We start from the raw sequence: 16112 nt of genomic DNA on the forward strand, positions 1-16112 counted from the left end.
GTTTCAATAAAATATTATCATCATAAAAATTATCAGAGTAGGCAGTGTTCAATTTTATTATTTTTTTGCATCTTAGTCGAAACATTTTGTAGTAAAAACCAGATTTGTTGTAAAATTTGTTATACCGAGCGCACAAAAATCAAAAATTAGAAAAAATGTTTTGGATTTACCAGAAACCATGATGAATAAAGTTGAGAAAAGTGGGTAAAGGATATGGAAATTTCAAGATAAAACAGCTGGAAATTAATTGCAATTCGTCTGTGAAAATAGAAACAAAAACAAGATTGTACAAAAATTAACAATTATAAACAATTATAAAATGCAGATTTTTTTTACAAGGCTCAAAAATTGCTCTGACCCCTTTTTGATTTGCATGAAACTTTTTCATATGGGATTATTTTCCTTGAGCCTTGATCACGAATCCGAGGTCCGTTTTTCGATATCTTGTGACGGAGAAAAAAGAAAAAAGACGTGTTTTTTTATAATTTGCAGTCTGAAATGGTGATGATTTGGAATATTTGTGTCAAAAGGACTTTAAAAACTTATTTTTTGCAATTCCGTCGTGAAACTACTTACTTTTCCTGTCATTCTTGAACGACGAAATAGCCTACTTTTCTGTACCAAAAATAACAGAATCGAATATCAACACTTTTCAAAATAAATGCTGAAAAGTTCTACTTTTCAGCACTGAAATGGGTGCTGAAAAGTTGAACTTTTCAGCACTTGTTTCGAAAAGTAACACTTTTCAACATTGTTTTGATTTAAACGATTTATTGACAAATACATGAAAATTTTACTTAAAATTTCACTCAATGGGTGTTTTTCGGAATTGCAAAAAATGTTGTATGGAACTTGTTGCAAAACTTGATTTTTTCAGCACTCGTCGTATTTATCCAACTCGGTGAACCTCGTTGGGTAAATGTACGACTCGTGCTGAAAAAATCCTCTTTTTGCAACTTGTTGCATAAACTACTATTTCATCAAAAAACACAAAATTAGATTAGAAAAACACAAAATTAGTTTTAAAACCTCTGTTTTTTCATTCCTCAACTGTAAAAATATTGGGGCATACCATTTTATGGGAAATTTATTGTACTTTTCGAATCTGCAAAAAACCAGAAAGTTCATTTTCTCAATTAGATTAAAAAATGCACTTGGAAATTTCATGGTATTTGTTACTTTGCAGGGCTATTTTTTAGAGCGTAAGAAAGTTTAACAAAGTTGTAGATCGGAAAATTAAAAAAATGTGATGTATAAACATAAGGCGTTTGCTTGTAAACATTAAGAGTTTTGTCATTGCGGTACTAGAGATATCGCAGTTTGAAAATGGAGTTTTTAATTGCTTGATTTAATGGTATCAACAGTCCCACCAAATTTGAGCTTGGTCAAAAAAATTGATTCCAATTTTACACCATTTTGTGCATAATTGAGGTGTAATGACCCATTTGGTGATAAGAACATTTTAAGGGCGAGTTTTTCACCGATGTGAAACAGGTCGTATCGAGGTGCTCCGATTTGGATGAAACTTTCAGGGTTTGTTTGTCTATACATGAGATGAACTCATGCCAAATATGAGCCCTCTACGACAAAGGGAAGTGGGGTAAAACAGGCATTGAAGTTTAAGGTCGAAAAAACATAAAAAATCTTAAAATTGCTCGCATTTCCGTAAAACTTCATCAATTCCAACTCTCTTAGATGTATTCGAAAGGTATTTTGAAGCCCTTCAAAATGTGCTATAGACATCTAGGATTGGTTTGACTTTTTCTTATAGCTTTTGCAAATTACTGTTAAAAATGGATTTTTTTTAAAACCTTAATAATTTTTGGCAACAGCCTCCAACACCCATCCCAAGTAACATTTTTTTCCAGGAGTTCTACAAGAGCTCTTCAAGATAGCTACAGCATAGCAGTTTGGACCGCGGTAGGATAAAATTCTCTTCAAAACTTCTTCAGGAGTTTGGAAGAGTACTTGAAGAGAATTTTATCCTACCGCGGTCCAAACTGCTATGCTGTAGCTATCTTGAAGAGCTCTTGTAGAACTCCTGGGAAAAAATGTTACTTGGGATACTCCCATAGGTCAAAAGTTAGGGAATTTCATGGACTATAAGCCTACGGTATTAACTTTTTGGCCAATCGCAGTTTTTCTCATAGTTTTACGATTTTTCTAGAACAAACATTTTACAACGTTAGTTTTTGCCCTGTAGGCCAAGAAGACGGCACTTTTTGGTCTCAATTTTGTCATATTCGGAATCCTCGGACAATTTCACGTGAGTTAGAAGTATTGGAGTTGTAAATTTGATTGAAAAAAATGCCATTTGGAATAAATAAAAATATTTTTTAACATTTTGTCGGATTAGGGGTAAAACAGATATTCGCCTACTTGATACAGCATTTGACGTTTTGATCACAGAATAAACCAAATCTAACTTTTTTTCAAAAATGTTTTATGTAATTATTTTTTAAAATCAAATTTACAACTCCAATACTTCTAACTTACGTGAAATTGTCCGAAATCCATGTCCATGAAATTACCTATCTTTTGACCTATGAGAGTATGGGTGTTGGAGGCTGTTGCAAAAAGATATTAAGGTTTTAAAAAAATACATTTTTGACAGTAATTTGCAAAAGCTAAGAGAAAAAGTCGAACCAATCTTGGATGTCTATGGTACATTTTGAAGTGCTTCAAAAGACCTTTCGAATGCATCTAAGAGAGTTGGAATTAATCAAGTTTTACGGAAATGCGATCAATTTTAAGATTTTTTATGTTTTTTCGACCTCAAACTTCAAAGCCCGTTTTACCCCACTTCCCTTTGTCGTAGAGGGCTCATATTTGGCATGAGTTCATCTCATGCATAGACAAACAAACGCTGAAAGTTTCATCCAAATCGGAGCACCTCGATACGACCTCTAGAACAAACCGAGCAATATTTACAAATACTATCTCTTAAGCAAATGTGATTTTCAGAAATTGCGAAAATTTCTCGAATAAATTTTTGTTTTTCATATTTTTTCAGAGATTATAACTGTTATTAAATGAATACGCTCTATTTATTTACAAAATGCTATTAATACATATTTGTTTCAGAAGGAAAAACGTTTCAGAACTGAGATTTTTTAAAAATTACCCCGCTTTTCGAATCTTGTATTTTTTTTCAATTTCAAAGGAGAAAGACTTTATTTAGGCCCACAATTCTCGTTGTAATGATTTGACAAACGGAAATTAAATTTCGCCCAAGAACTCACCACTCATTGTTGACAGAGCGAAATTAAATAAAAGTAATCCGAAGCGAGCCCAAACTCGCTCCCAACCAGTTTGATTGAGTATTTGAACATATTTCCGGCGTTACTCGCACACATTATCCATCATTATACGACGACGCCGTGCGTAGCAGTGATGACGCCAGCAGAATTTATGTGCTTCTTGAGTTTATCAAATCCTGAGATTAGAGGAAAATTGGGCTGACATTCAAGCAAATAAATAAATGGTTATTATTACAAAATTTCCAACAAGGTATGAAAAAGGAAGAAAAAAACTTTCCAGATTTTAATCCAATCTTAGGCAACTTCTGAAGAAAACCACCTTTCCCCTACAGAGCACCCTTGGAAGGGAGAGATTGATGAGCTCGTGTCGGTTCTTCGGTCTGATTATTGACTCGTGCGGCGAAATTACGCATTTTCATGATCCTCCAACAGGTCGGCGCTGCTGGGTGGGTTTGTGCAAACATCGTGCAAGTCCTTGTTGATTTATTGAGTTAAATTTACGCGCAGCGAGAGGTGCTTTTCTTCAGGTGAAGCCTGCTGGAAGAGATTGAAGCAACAGTCGTTTAACTTTACGAGCGATAACAAAATTTCTGACGAGGACTTTTGAGAGAGTCTGGCGTGCCTAATTTAATATTTATTTGTTGTTACGATACATGACCTGGAAGTTGTTACGGTATATACTTGTAATCCATTAAATTTTTATAAATGTTGGTTTTTAGATGAACATTTTGAAAATCATTTTTAAGGAGTATGCCAAATATGCTCAACTTAATTTTCTTCCTAGTTTTTCAACAATGTCAATATATCCCTTTTTTCTAAAAAGCTTATAAAGTATACTTCTAGCAGATTAAATTTCCTCACCCTTGAGTTTTGAGCTGCATTAGCCAATAAAGGGAGATGAAAGGCACGTCAGATTGTCGCTCATAACACGCGGGGAATGACATGTATTTTCATCGAGCACCTTATGTTGGAATATCAGCACCTCAGCACACTTCTAAAAAGCGTATTCTGCTAAAATTGGTGAAAAATAAAGTTTTGCAAATAAGTTAAAAAAATAAAATCACATATTAGATGTAAATAGGACCGAATCCTTAACCAGCCAAACAACTATTTCCCATACGTATAACTAATGCAAGAAACAAAAGGGTAAAGGCTGAGGGAGCAGTTTATAGGTGCTACAGGTGGCATCGATTTTTATCGCACCGTTTGTTGCATAAGTTAGAAGACGGTTAATATTTAATACGGTCTTTCACACATGTAACTATAATTGTAATGTTAAATATTGAAACGAGATAAAATATGAAAATTACTAAAATAACCACGAATTTTGTAAACTCAAAAATATGAAAATGCAGGTTTCCCCATAATAATTTTCAAGGTTGTTAACGTTATCGTTAATTATCGGCGATAATTTTATCGACAATAACGGACGATAAATTATATTCACTATATTTCTAAAATTGACTTAAATCAACCAAATTATGTTGAATTTTCAAGCTTCCTCTTTGTAAATATATTTTGATAATATGGTTAGTTTCAAAGTATAAATACTTAAAAAAAATAACAAAATACCGTAGTTTTTGAAAGTACTCAAATTTTTATAATTTGCGATATGGTTATCAAACGATTCGAAATTATGCATGCTTTTTCACTGTTTTAGAGTTTTTTGAATGAATTACTCAAATTTTCACAAAATACTTTATTTTCTCGAAAACACTATAATGTTTATGATTCGCAATATGGGTATCAAACGATTCAAAATTTTGCATGTAATTTAACTGTTTTAGAATTTTTTGAACGAAATACTGATTTTTTCACAAAATACCGTATTTTCTCAAAAATACTCAAATTTGTATGATTCGCAATATGGGTATCAAACGATTCGAAATTTTGCATGCATTTTCACTGATTTAGAGTTTTTTGAATGAATTACTCAAATTTTTACAAAATACTGTATTTTCTCGAAAATACTCAAATATTTATGATTCGCAATATGGTATCCAACGAGTTTTTTGAATGAGATACTCAAATTCTCAAAAAATACCGTATTTTATCAAACATGTTCCAATTTTTATGATTCGCAATATGGGGATCAAACGATTCGAAATTTTGCAAGAATTTTTAACTGTTTTAGAGTTTTTTGAATGAAGTACTAAAATTTTAACAAAATACCGTATTTTCTCGAAAATACTAAAAGTTTTATGATTCGCAAATTTTTATTTTTTGTGTACCGTATTTTTTCTAAAACACTATTTTATTTATATTTTGCAATATGGGTATTAAACGATTCGAAATATTGCATACATTTTCACTGTTTTAGAGTTTTTTGAATGAAATACTCAAATTTTATTTAAAATTTCAAGAAAATACGGTATTTTGTGAAAATTTTACTACAGTCTCGACTCGATTATCCGAAGCCTTGATTATCCGAAGTTTCGATTATCCGAAGTTCGATTATCCTAAGGTTTGTATAGAACTTCGGAAAATCAAATCACGATCAATAATTTTTTTCTTTTTTTTCTTTTTCTTGTTTTAAACATTAAATTCGAGTTATGTGACTCCATTTTAGTCATATTTGAATAGTTGGGATCTGGTACATTTCGCCGAATGTCGTTTCGCCGAAGGTCGTTTCGCCGAAGGTCGTTTCGCCGAAGGTCGTTTCGCCGAATGGTACGTTTCGCCGAAAGTCGTTTCGCCGAATTGACATTTCGCTGAATTTTTTAGGTACTGTTTGGGGGTCATCCAAAAATCACGTAGACGCTGAGGTGGTTGTGTGGGGGTTGTTTTGACAAAGGACTTTGTCTTAAAGCTCTATCTGCGGTGTCAATGCAAAATTTTTCGAAAATGTAGCGTTACCGTCGCAAGCCCTCGGCGTGACATTCTGTTTCTGTTGCGTAGATGCCGTGAAAACTATTTAAGCTAAAAATTAGCCTCTGGAGGATTTAGTGTCCATCAGACTTTCATCAAAGACGGACCTTACGTTGGGAATTTTATTGCTCACACACACACACACGCAGGTGGTGCACGAACTTGAGAGGAGGTCCAAGAAGTTATTGACGGTAGCCAGAACGGTCACCGGAATACCGAAATTATTGGGAACAATTTGGTAGGATATCGGCCACACCCGGAGTGGCCAGTGCCCTGTGGGAAGGTTCTACCGGGAGGACATTTACGGAACCATACAAATTTGGGCAATATGGGTATCAAAATTCAAGGTTTTTGATACTGGTAATGAAAATGACCATTTTGGCAGGATTGGCCACACCCGGAGTGGCCAGTGCCCTGAGGAAAGGTTCTACCGGGAGGACATTTACGGAACCATACAAATTTGGGCAATATGGGTATCAAAATTCATGGTTTTTGATACTGGTAATGAAAATGACCATTTTGGCAGGATTGGCCACACCCGGAGTGGCCATTGCCCTGAGGGAAGGTTCTACCGGGAGGACATTTACGGAACCATACAAATTTGGGCAATATGGGTATCAAAATTCATGGTTTTTGATACTGGTAATGAAAATGACCATTTTGGCAGGATTGGCCACATCCGGAGTGGCCATTGCCCTGAGGGAAGGTTCTACCGGGAGGACATTTACGGAACCATACAAATTTGGGCAATATGGGTATCAAAATTCATGGTTTTTGATACTGGTGATGAAAATGGCCATTTTGGCAGAATTGGCCACACCCGGAGTGGCCAGTGCCCTGAGGGAAGGTTCTACCGGGAGGACATTTACGGAACCATACGACTTGGGGCAATATGCGTATCAAAATTCATGGTTTTTGATACTGGTGATGAAAATGGCCATTTTGGCAGGATTGGCCACACCCGGAGTGGCCATTGCCGTGAGGGAATATTCTACCGGGAGGACATTTACGGAACCATACAAATTTGGGCAATATGGGTATCAAAATTCATGGTTTTTGATACTGGTAATGAAAATGACCATTTTGGCAGGATTGGCCACACCCGGAGTGGCCATTGCCCTGAGGGAAGGTTCTACCGGGAGGACATTTACGGAACCATACAAATTTGGGCAATATGGGTATCAAAATTCATGGTTTTTGATACTGGTGATGAAAATGGCCATTTTGGCAGAATTGGCCACACCCGGAGTGGCCAGTGCCCTGAGGGAAGGTTCTACCGGGAGGACATTTACGGAACCATACGACTTGGGGCAATATGCGTATCAAAATTCATGGTTTTTGATACTGGTGATGAAAATGGCCATTTTGGCAGGATTGGCCACACCCGGAGTGGCTATTGCCCTGAGGGAAGGTTCTACCGGGAGGACATTTACGGAACCATACAAATTTGGGCAATATGGGTATCAAAATTCATGGTTTTTGATACTGGTAATGAAAATGGCCATTTTGGCAGGATTGGCCACACCCGGAGTGGCCAGTGCCCTGAGGGAAGGTTCTACCGGGAGGACATTTACGGAACCATACGACTTGGGGCAATATGCGTATCAAAATTCATGGTTTTTGATACTGGTGATGAAAATGGCCATTTTGGCAGAATTGGCCACACACGGAGTGACCATTGCCCTGAGGGAAGGTTCTACCGGGAGGACATTTACGGAACCATACAAATTTGGGCAATATGGGTATCAAAATTCATGGTTTTTGATACTGGTAATGAAAATGACCATTTTGGCAGGATTGGCCACACCCGGAGTGGCCATTGCCCTGAGGGAAGGTTCTACCGGGAGGACATTTACGGAACCATACAAATTTGGGCAATATGGGTATCAAAATTCATGGTTTTTGATACTGGTGATGAAAATGGCCATTTTGGCAGAATTGGCCACACCCGGAGTGGCCAGTGCCCTGAGGGAAGGTTCTACCGGGAGGACATTTACGGAACCATACGACTTGGGGCAATATGCGTATCAAAATTCATGGTTTTTGATACTGGTGATGAAAATGGCCATTTTGGCAGGATTGGCCACACCCGGAGTGGCTATTGCCCTGAGGGAAGGTTCTACCGGGAGGACATTTACGGAACCATACAAATTTGGGCAATATGGGTATCAAAATTCATGGTTTTTGATACTGATAATGAAAATGGCCATTTTGGCAGGATCTGCCACACCCGGAGTGGCCAGTGCCCTGAGGGAAGGTTCTACCGGGAGGACATTTACGGAACCATACGACTTGGGGCAATATGGGTAGGAACCATCCATAAACCACGTGGACACTTTAGGTGGGGGGGGGGGTTATGGCGATTGTCCACGATCCATACAATTTTTTTTTTGTATGGACAATTGTCCACGAGGGGAGGGGGGGGGGGGTTTAAAAGATTCCCAAAAAAGTGTCCACGTGGTTTATGGATGGTCCCGTATCGAAATTCATGGTTTTTGAAACCGGTAATGAAAATGGCCATTTTGACCGAATCGGTAACACCCGGAGTGGCCAGTGCCCTCGGGAAGGTTCTACCGTGTCCCCATACGACTTGGGGCAATATAGGTATCAAAATTCATGGTTTTTGAAACTGGTAATGAAAATGGCCATTTTGACTGGATTGGCCACACCCGGAGTGGCTAGTGCCCTCGGGAAGGTTCTACTGGGGGGAAATTAATCGAACCATACGACTTGGGGCAATATGGGTATCAAAATTCATGGTTTTTGAAACTTGTAATGAAAATGGCCATTTTGACCGGATTGGCCACACCTGGAGTGGTCAGTGCCCTCGGGAAGGTTCTACCGTGGGGACATTAATCGAACCATACGACTTGGGGCAATATGGGTATCAAAATTCATGGTTTTTTAAACTGGTAATGAAAATGGCCATTTTGACCGGATTGGCCACACCCGGAGTGGCAATTGCCCTGGGGAAGGTTCTACCGGGGGGGGGGGACATTAATCGAACCATACGACTTGGGGCAATATGGGTATCAAAATTCATGGTTTTTGAAACTTGTAATGAAAATGGCAATTTTGACCGGATTGGCCACACCCGGAGTGGCCAGTGCCCTCGGGAAGGTTCTACCGTGGGGACATTAATCGAACCATACGACTTAGGGCAATATGGGTATTACCACTCCGGGTGTGGCCAATCCGGTCAAAATGGCCATTTTCATTACAAGTTTCAAAAACCATGAATTTTGATACCCATATTGCCCCAAGTCGTATGGTTCGATTAATGTCCCCCGGTAGAACCTTCCCGAGGGCACTGGCCACTCCGGGTGTGGCCAATCCAGTCAAAATGCCCATTTTCATTACCAGTTTCAAAAACCATGAATTTTGATACCCATATTGCCCCAAGTCGTATGGTTCGATTTATGTCCCCCCGGTAGAACCTTCCCGAGGGCACTGGCCACTCCGGGTGTGGCCAATCCAGTCAAAATGCCCATTTTCATTACCAGTTTCAAAAACCATGAATTTTGATACCCATATTGCCCCAAGTCGTATGGTTCGATTAATGTCCCCCCGGTAGAACCTTCCCGAGGGCACTGGCCACTCCGGGTGTGGCCAATCCAGTCAAAATGCCCATTTCCATTACCAGTTTCAAAAACCATGAATTTTGATACCCATATTGCCCCAAGTCGTATGGTTCGATTTATGTCCCCCCGGTAGAACCTTCCCGAGGGCACTGGCCACTCCGGGTGTGGCCAATCCAGTCAAAATGGCCATTTTCATTACCAGTTTCAAAAACCATGAATTTTGATACCCATATTGCCCCAAGTCGTATGGTTCGATTAATGTCCCCCCGGTAGAACCTTCCCGAGGGCACTGGCCACTCCGGGTGTGGCCAATCCAGTCAAAATGGCCATTTTCATTACCAGTTTCAAAAACCATGAATTTTGATACCCATATTGCCCCAAGTCGTATGGTTTGATTAATGTCCCCCCGGTAGAACCTTCCCGAGGCCACTGGCCACTCCGGGTGTGGCCAATCCAGTCAAAATGGCCATTTTCATTACCAGTTTCAAAAACCATGAATTTTGATACCCATATTGCCCCAAGTTCGATTAATGTCCCCACGGTAGAACCTTCCCGAGGGCACTGGCCACTCCGGGTGTGGCCAATCCGGTCAAAATGGCCATTTTCATTACAAGTTTAAAAAACCAAGAATTTTGATACCCATATTGCCCCAAGTCGTATGGTTCGATTAATGTCCCCCCGGTAGAACCTTCCCGAGGGCACTGGCCACTCCGGGTGTGGCCAATCCAGTCAAAATGCCCATTTTCATTACCAGTTTCAAAAACCATGAATTTTGATACCCATATTGCCCCAAGTCGTATGGTTCGATTAATGTCCCCCCGGTAGAACCTTCCCGAGGGCACTGGCCACTCCGGGTGTGGCCAATCCAGTCAAAATGCCCATTTCCATTACCAGTTTCAAAAACCATGAATTTTGATACCCATATTGCCCCAAGTCGTATGGTTCGATTAATGTCCCCCCGGTAGAACCTTCCCGAGGGCACTGGCCACTCCGGGTGTGGCCAATCCAGTCAAAATGGCCATTTTCATTACCAGTTTCAAAAATCATGAATTTTGATACCCATATTGGCCCAAGTCGTATGGTTCGATTAATGTCCCCCCGGTAGAACCTTCCCGAGGGCACTGGCCACTCCGGGTGTGGCCAATCCAGTCAAAATGACCATTTTCATTACCAGTTTCAAAAACCATGAATTTTGATACCCATATTGCCCCAAGTCGTATGGTTCGATTAATGTCCCCCCGGTAGAACCTTCCCGAGGGCACTGGCCACTCCGGGTGTGGCCAATCCAGTCAAAATGCCCATTTCCATTACCAGTTTCAAAAACCATGAATTTTGATACCCATATTGCCCCAAGTCGTATGGTTCGATTAATGTCCTCCCGGTAGAACCTTCCCGAGGGCACTGGCCACTCCGGGTGTGGCCAATATCCTATAAATGTGGTCCCAAGCCCATTGCCCCAAATCATTCTGGTCCGGTGACTGTCCTTACAATCTTCATAAGAACAGAATTCCTCCCAATTTAGTGCACAAACTGTGTCTTTCAATGTGTGCGTGTGTGTGTGTGTGAGCAATAAAATTACCACCGTGGATCCGCTTTTGTCGAAACCTCGTAAGGCACTGAATTATTCTGAGGCTATCTGTTAGCTTAAATAGTTCGCATGAAATGTGGCAACAGTGGTGCAACATTCTCGCGTGACAGTTCCACGTAAACAGGAGAGGAGGCAAAATTTGCACCATGTTGCCACATTTCATGCGAACTATTTAAGCTAACAGATAGCCTCAGAATAATTCAGTGCCTTACGAGGTTTCGACAAAAGCGGATCCACGGTGGTAATTTTATTGCTCACACACACACACACGCACACATTGAAAGACACAGTTTGTGCACTAAATTGGGAGGAATTCTGTTCTTATGAAGATTGTAAGGACAGTCACCGGACCAGAATGATTTGGGGCAATGGGCTTGGGACCACATTTATAGGATATTGGCCACACCCGGAGTGGCCAGTGCCCTCGGGAAGGTTCTACCGGGGGGACATTAATCGAACCATACGACTTGGGGCAATATGGGTATCAAAATTCATGGTTTTTTAAACTGGTAATGGAAATGGGCATTTTGACTGGATTGGCCACACCCGGAGTGGCCAGTGCCCTCGGGAAGGTTATACCGTGGGGACATTAATCGAACCATACGACTTGGGGCAATATGGGTATCAAAATTCATGGTTTTTTAAACTGGTAATGGAAATGGGCATTTTGACTGGATTGGCCACACCCGGAGTGGCCAGTGCCCTCGGGAAGGTTCTACCGTGGGGACATTAATCGAACCATACGACTTGGGGCAATATGGGTATCAAAATTCATGGTTTTTGAAACTGGTAATGAAAATGGCCATTATGACTGGATTGGCCACACCCGGAGTGGCCAGTGCCCTCGGGAAGGTTCTACCGTGGGGACATTAATCGAACCATACGACTTGGGGCAATATGGGTATCAAAATTCATGGTTTTTGAAACTGGTAATGAAAATGGCCATTATGACTGGATTGGCCACACCCGGAGTGGCCAGTGCCCTCGGGAAGGTTCTACCGGGGGGACATTAATCGAACCATACAACTTGGGCCAATATGGGTATCAAAATTCATGGTTTTTTAAACTGGTAATGGAAATGGGCATTTTGACTGGATTGGCCACACCCGGAGTGGCCAGTGCCCTCGGGAAGGTTCTACCGTGGGGACATTAATCGAACCATACGACTTGGGGCAATATGGGTATCAAAATTCATGGTTTTTGAAACTGGTAATGAAAATGGCCATTATGACTGGATTGGCCACACCCGGAGTGGCCAGTGCCCTCGGGAAGGTTCTACCGGGGGGACATTAATCGAACCATACGACTTGGGGCAATATGGGTATCAAAATTCATGGTTTTTGAAACTGGTAATGAAAATGGCCATTTTGACTGGATTGGCCACACCCGGAGTGGCCAGTGCCCTCGGGAAGGTTCTACCGTGGGGACATTAATCGAACCATACGACTTGGGGCAATATGGGTATCAAAATTCATGGTTTTTGAAACTGGTAATGAAAATGGCCATTATGACTGGATTGGCCACACCCGGAGTGGCCAGTGCCCTCGGGAAGGTTCTACCGGGGGGACATTAATCGAACCATACAACTTGGGCCAATATGGGTATCAAAATTCATGGTTTTTTAAACTGGTAATGGAAATGGGCATTTTGACTGGATTGGCCACACCCGGAGTGGCCAGTGCCCTCGGGAAGGTTCTACCGTGGGGACATTAATCGAACCATACGACTTGGGGCAATATGGGTATCAAAATTCATGGTTTTTGAAACTGGTAATGAAAATGGCCATTATGACTGGATTGGCCACACCCGGAGTGGCCAGTGCCCTCGGGAAGGTTCTACCGGGGGGACATTAATCGAACCATACGACTTGGGGCAATATGGGTATCAAAATTCATGGTTTTTGAAACTGGTAATGAAAATGGCCATTTTGACTGGATTGGCCACACCCGGAGTGGCCAGTGCCCTCGGGAAGGTTCTACCGTGGGGACATTAATCGAACCATACGACTTGGGGCAATATGGGTATCAAAATTCATGGTTTTTGAAACTGGTAATGAAAATGGCCATTATGACTGGATTGGCCACACCCGGAGTGGCCAGTGCCCTCGGGAAGGTTCTACCGGGGGGACATTAATCGAACCATACAACTTGGGCCAATATGGGTATCAAAATTCATGGTTTTTTAAACTTGTAATGAAAATGGCCATTTTGACCGGATTGGCCACACCCGGAGTGGCCAGTGCCCTCGGGAAGGTTCTACCGTGGGGACATTAATCGAACTTGGGGCAATATGGGTATCAAAATTCATGGTTTTTGAAACTGGTAATGAAAATGGCCATTTTGACTGGATTGGCCACACCCGGAGTGGCCAGTGCCCTCGGGAAGGTTCTACCGTGGGGACATTAATCGAACCATACGACTTGGGGCAATATGGGTATCAAAATTCATGGTTTTTTAAACTGGTAATGGAAATGGGCATTTTGACTGGATTGGCCACACCCGGAGTGGCCAGTGCCCTCGGGAAGGTTCTACCGTGGGGACATTAATCGAACCATACGACTTGGGGCAATATGGGTATAAAAATTCATGGTTTTTGAAACTTGTAATGAAAATGGCCATTATGACTGGATTGGCCACACCCGGAGTGGCCAGTGTCCTCGGGAGGTTCTACCGGGGGGACATTAATCGAACCATACGACTTGGGGCAATATGGGTATCGAAATTCATGGTTTTTGAAACTGGTAATGAAAATGGCCATTTTGACCGGATTGGCCACACCCGGAGTGGCCAGTGCCCTCGGGAAGGTTCTACCGGGGGACATTAATCGAACCATACGACTTGGGCCAATATGGGTATCAAAATTCATGGTTTTTTAAACTGGTAATGGAAATGGGCATTTTGACTGGATTGGCCACACCCGGAGTGGCCAGTGCCCTCGGGAAGGTTCTACCGTGGGGACATTAATCGAACCATACGACTTGGGGCAATATGGGTATCAAAATTCATGGTTTTTGAAACTGGTAATGGCCAGTGCCCTCGGGAAGGTTCTACCGGGGGGACATTAATCGAACCATACGACTTGGGCCAATATGGGTATCAAAATTCATGGTTTTTGATACTGGTGATGAAAATGGCCATTTTGACAGGATTGGCCACACTCGGAGTGGCCATGGCCCTGAGGGAAGGTACTACCGGGGGACATTTATTGAACCATTCGACTTGGGGCAATATGGGTATCAAAATTCATGGTTTTTGACACTGGTGATGAAAATGGCCATTTTGACAGGATTGGCCACACTCGGAGTGGCCAGTGCCCTCGGGAAGGTTCTACCGGGGGGACATTTATTGAACCTTTCGACTTGGGCCAATATGGGTATCAAAATTCATGGTTTTTTAAACTGGTAATGGAAATGGGCATTTTGACTGGATTGGCCACACCCGGAGTGGCCAGTGCCCTCGGGAAGGTTCTACCGTGGGGACATTAATCGAACCATACGACTTGGGGCAGTATGGGTATCAAAATTCATGGTTTTTGATACTGGACATGAAAATTACCATTTTGATTGGACATTTGCCGAACCATACTTGTTTTGGCAATTTATTTCCACAGAGGTGCCAAAGATTGAAAACATTTTATAGGAATAAATTATTCAGGATTTAATACATAGGCAATGTTTTAAAAATATAAAATAAAATAGAATATTTTTTAGGAGTTTTGTACAAAGTTCTTTGTCATATTGGTCATGTAGAACATAACCACCTGCACCTTTTTTTGTTAAGATTTCGACATTGTATAAATGGTTGAGAGATGGTCTCTTATGCTATTAAATAGAAAGTGTTTTTAATTTCATGTATTTTAAAAATGCTCTTTTTTAGTTTTTTTGTTGTTCCCTGGTAACATTTTAGGTTTTAAGTAGGCCATATAAGTCTATTTAGGCCGTATGAGGGTTTTCAGAACCATGATAAAACCTGTAAGTTTAAAAATGTTACTAGGGTTGTTTTTTACTGCTTAATGCTTAGTATGAAAGAATTACATCCATAGTTACAACAAGTTTAACAAAGACAAGATTACTGTAGGGGCAAACACTTTTAGAATAGTTTTGTTAGACTCTTTTTTTGTTTAAAAAACTGCTGCATAAATTCACAGACAATATTCAAAATTATTTGTTTGAAAAAGAGTGAAACAAAAAAAAATATTTTTTTAAAACAGTGGATAATTTTTCCACAGACATGTACATTGAAGTCAGATTTTTAAAGAACTGCTCATGTTTTAAAGAAATTCAAAACATGTTCAAAAAAGTTAACTTCGCTTTAAAAACCATCAAAAGAACTCCTCTTTTTTAAAAGAATGTGGAAGCACAACATTATTAATTTTAAAAGAGTAGACAATTTCCAGAAACTTTTTTATTGAAGTCATAAAATTTCGAATTAAATACTATGATAAGAACTGCTCATGTTTTAAAGAATGGAAAAACACAAACAAAAATGTTTAAAAAGATAAAGATGTCTCAAAGAATTGATGTTTTTCCAAACATGTTCTGATCTAGACTGACAACTACACTTAAAACCATCAAAAGAACTGCTCTTTTTTTAAAAAAAAACAATATTGATTTTAAAAGAATAGACAATTTTCAAGTCATTCAATTTTGCATTAAAAACTATGATAACTTGACTTTTTTTTGATAAGGTCCTATAAACAAATGTAAACATTGAGTGTATCCCGCTTACTCCGATGGACTTTGACATAAGGTGTGAAAGGGATACATTCAATGTTTACATTTGTTTATAGGACCTTATCAAAAAAAAGTCAAGATAA

The 16112-nt window shown here is 40.3% G+C and overlaps 1 protein-coding gene across 3 annotated transcripts in view; it reads right to left on the minus strand.

The window, feature by feature from the left end:
• Positions 1-16112, minus strand: part of LOC120415908 (neuropeptides capa receptor) — a 148569-nt gene that overhangs the window by 16311 nt on the left and 116146 nt on the right. The gene's annotated exons all lie outside the window — the stretch shown is intronic.

The sequence above is a fragment of the Culex pipiens genome, chromosome 3 (genome assembly GCF_016801865.2).
Source record: "Culex pipiens pallens isolate TS chromosome 3, TS_CPP_V2, whole genome shotgun sequence".
Classification (NCBI taxonomy): Eukaryota; Metazoa; Arthropoda; class Insecta; order Diptera; family Culicidae; genus Culex; species Culex pipiens.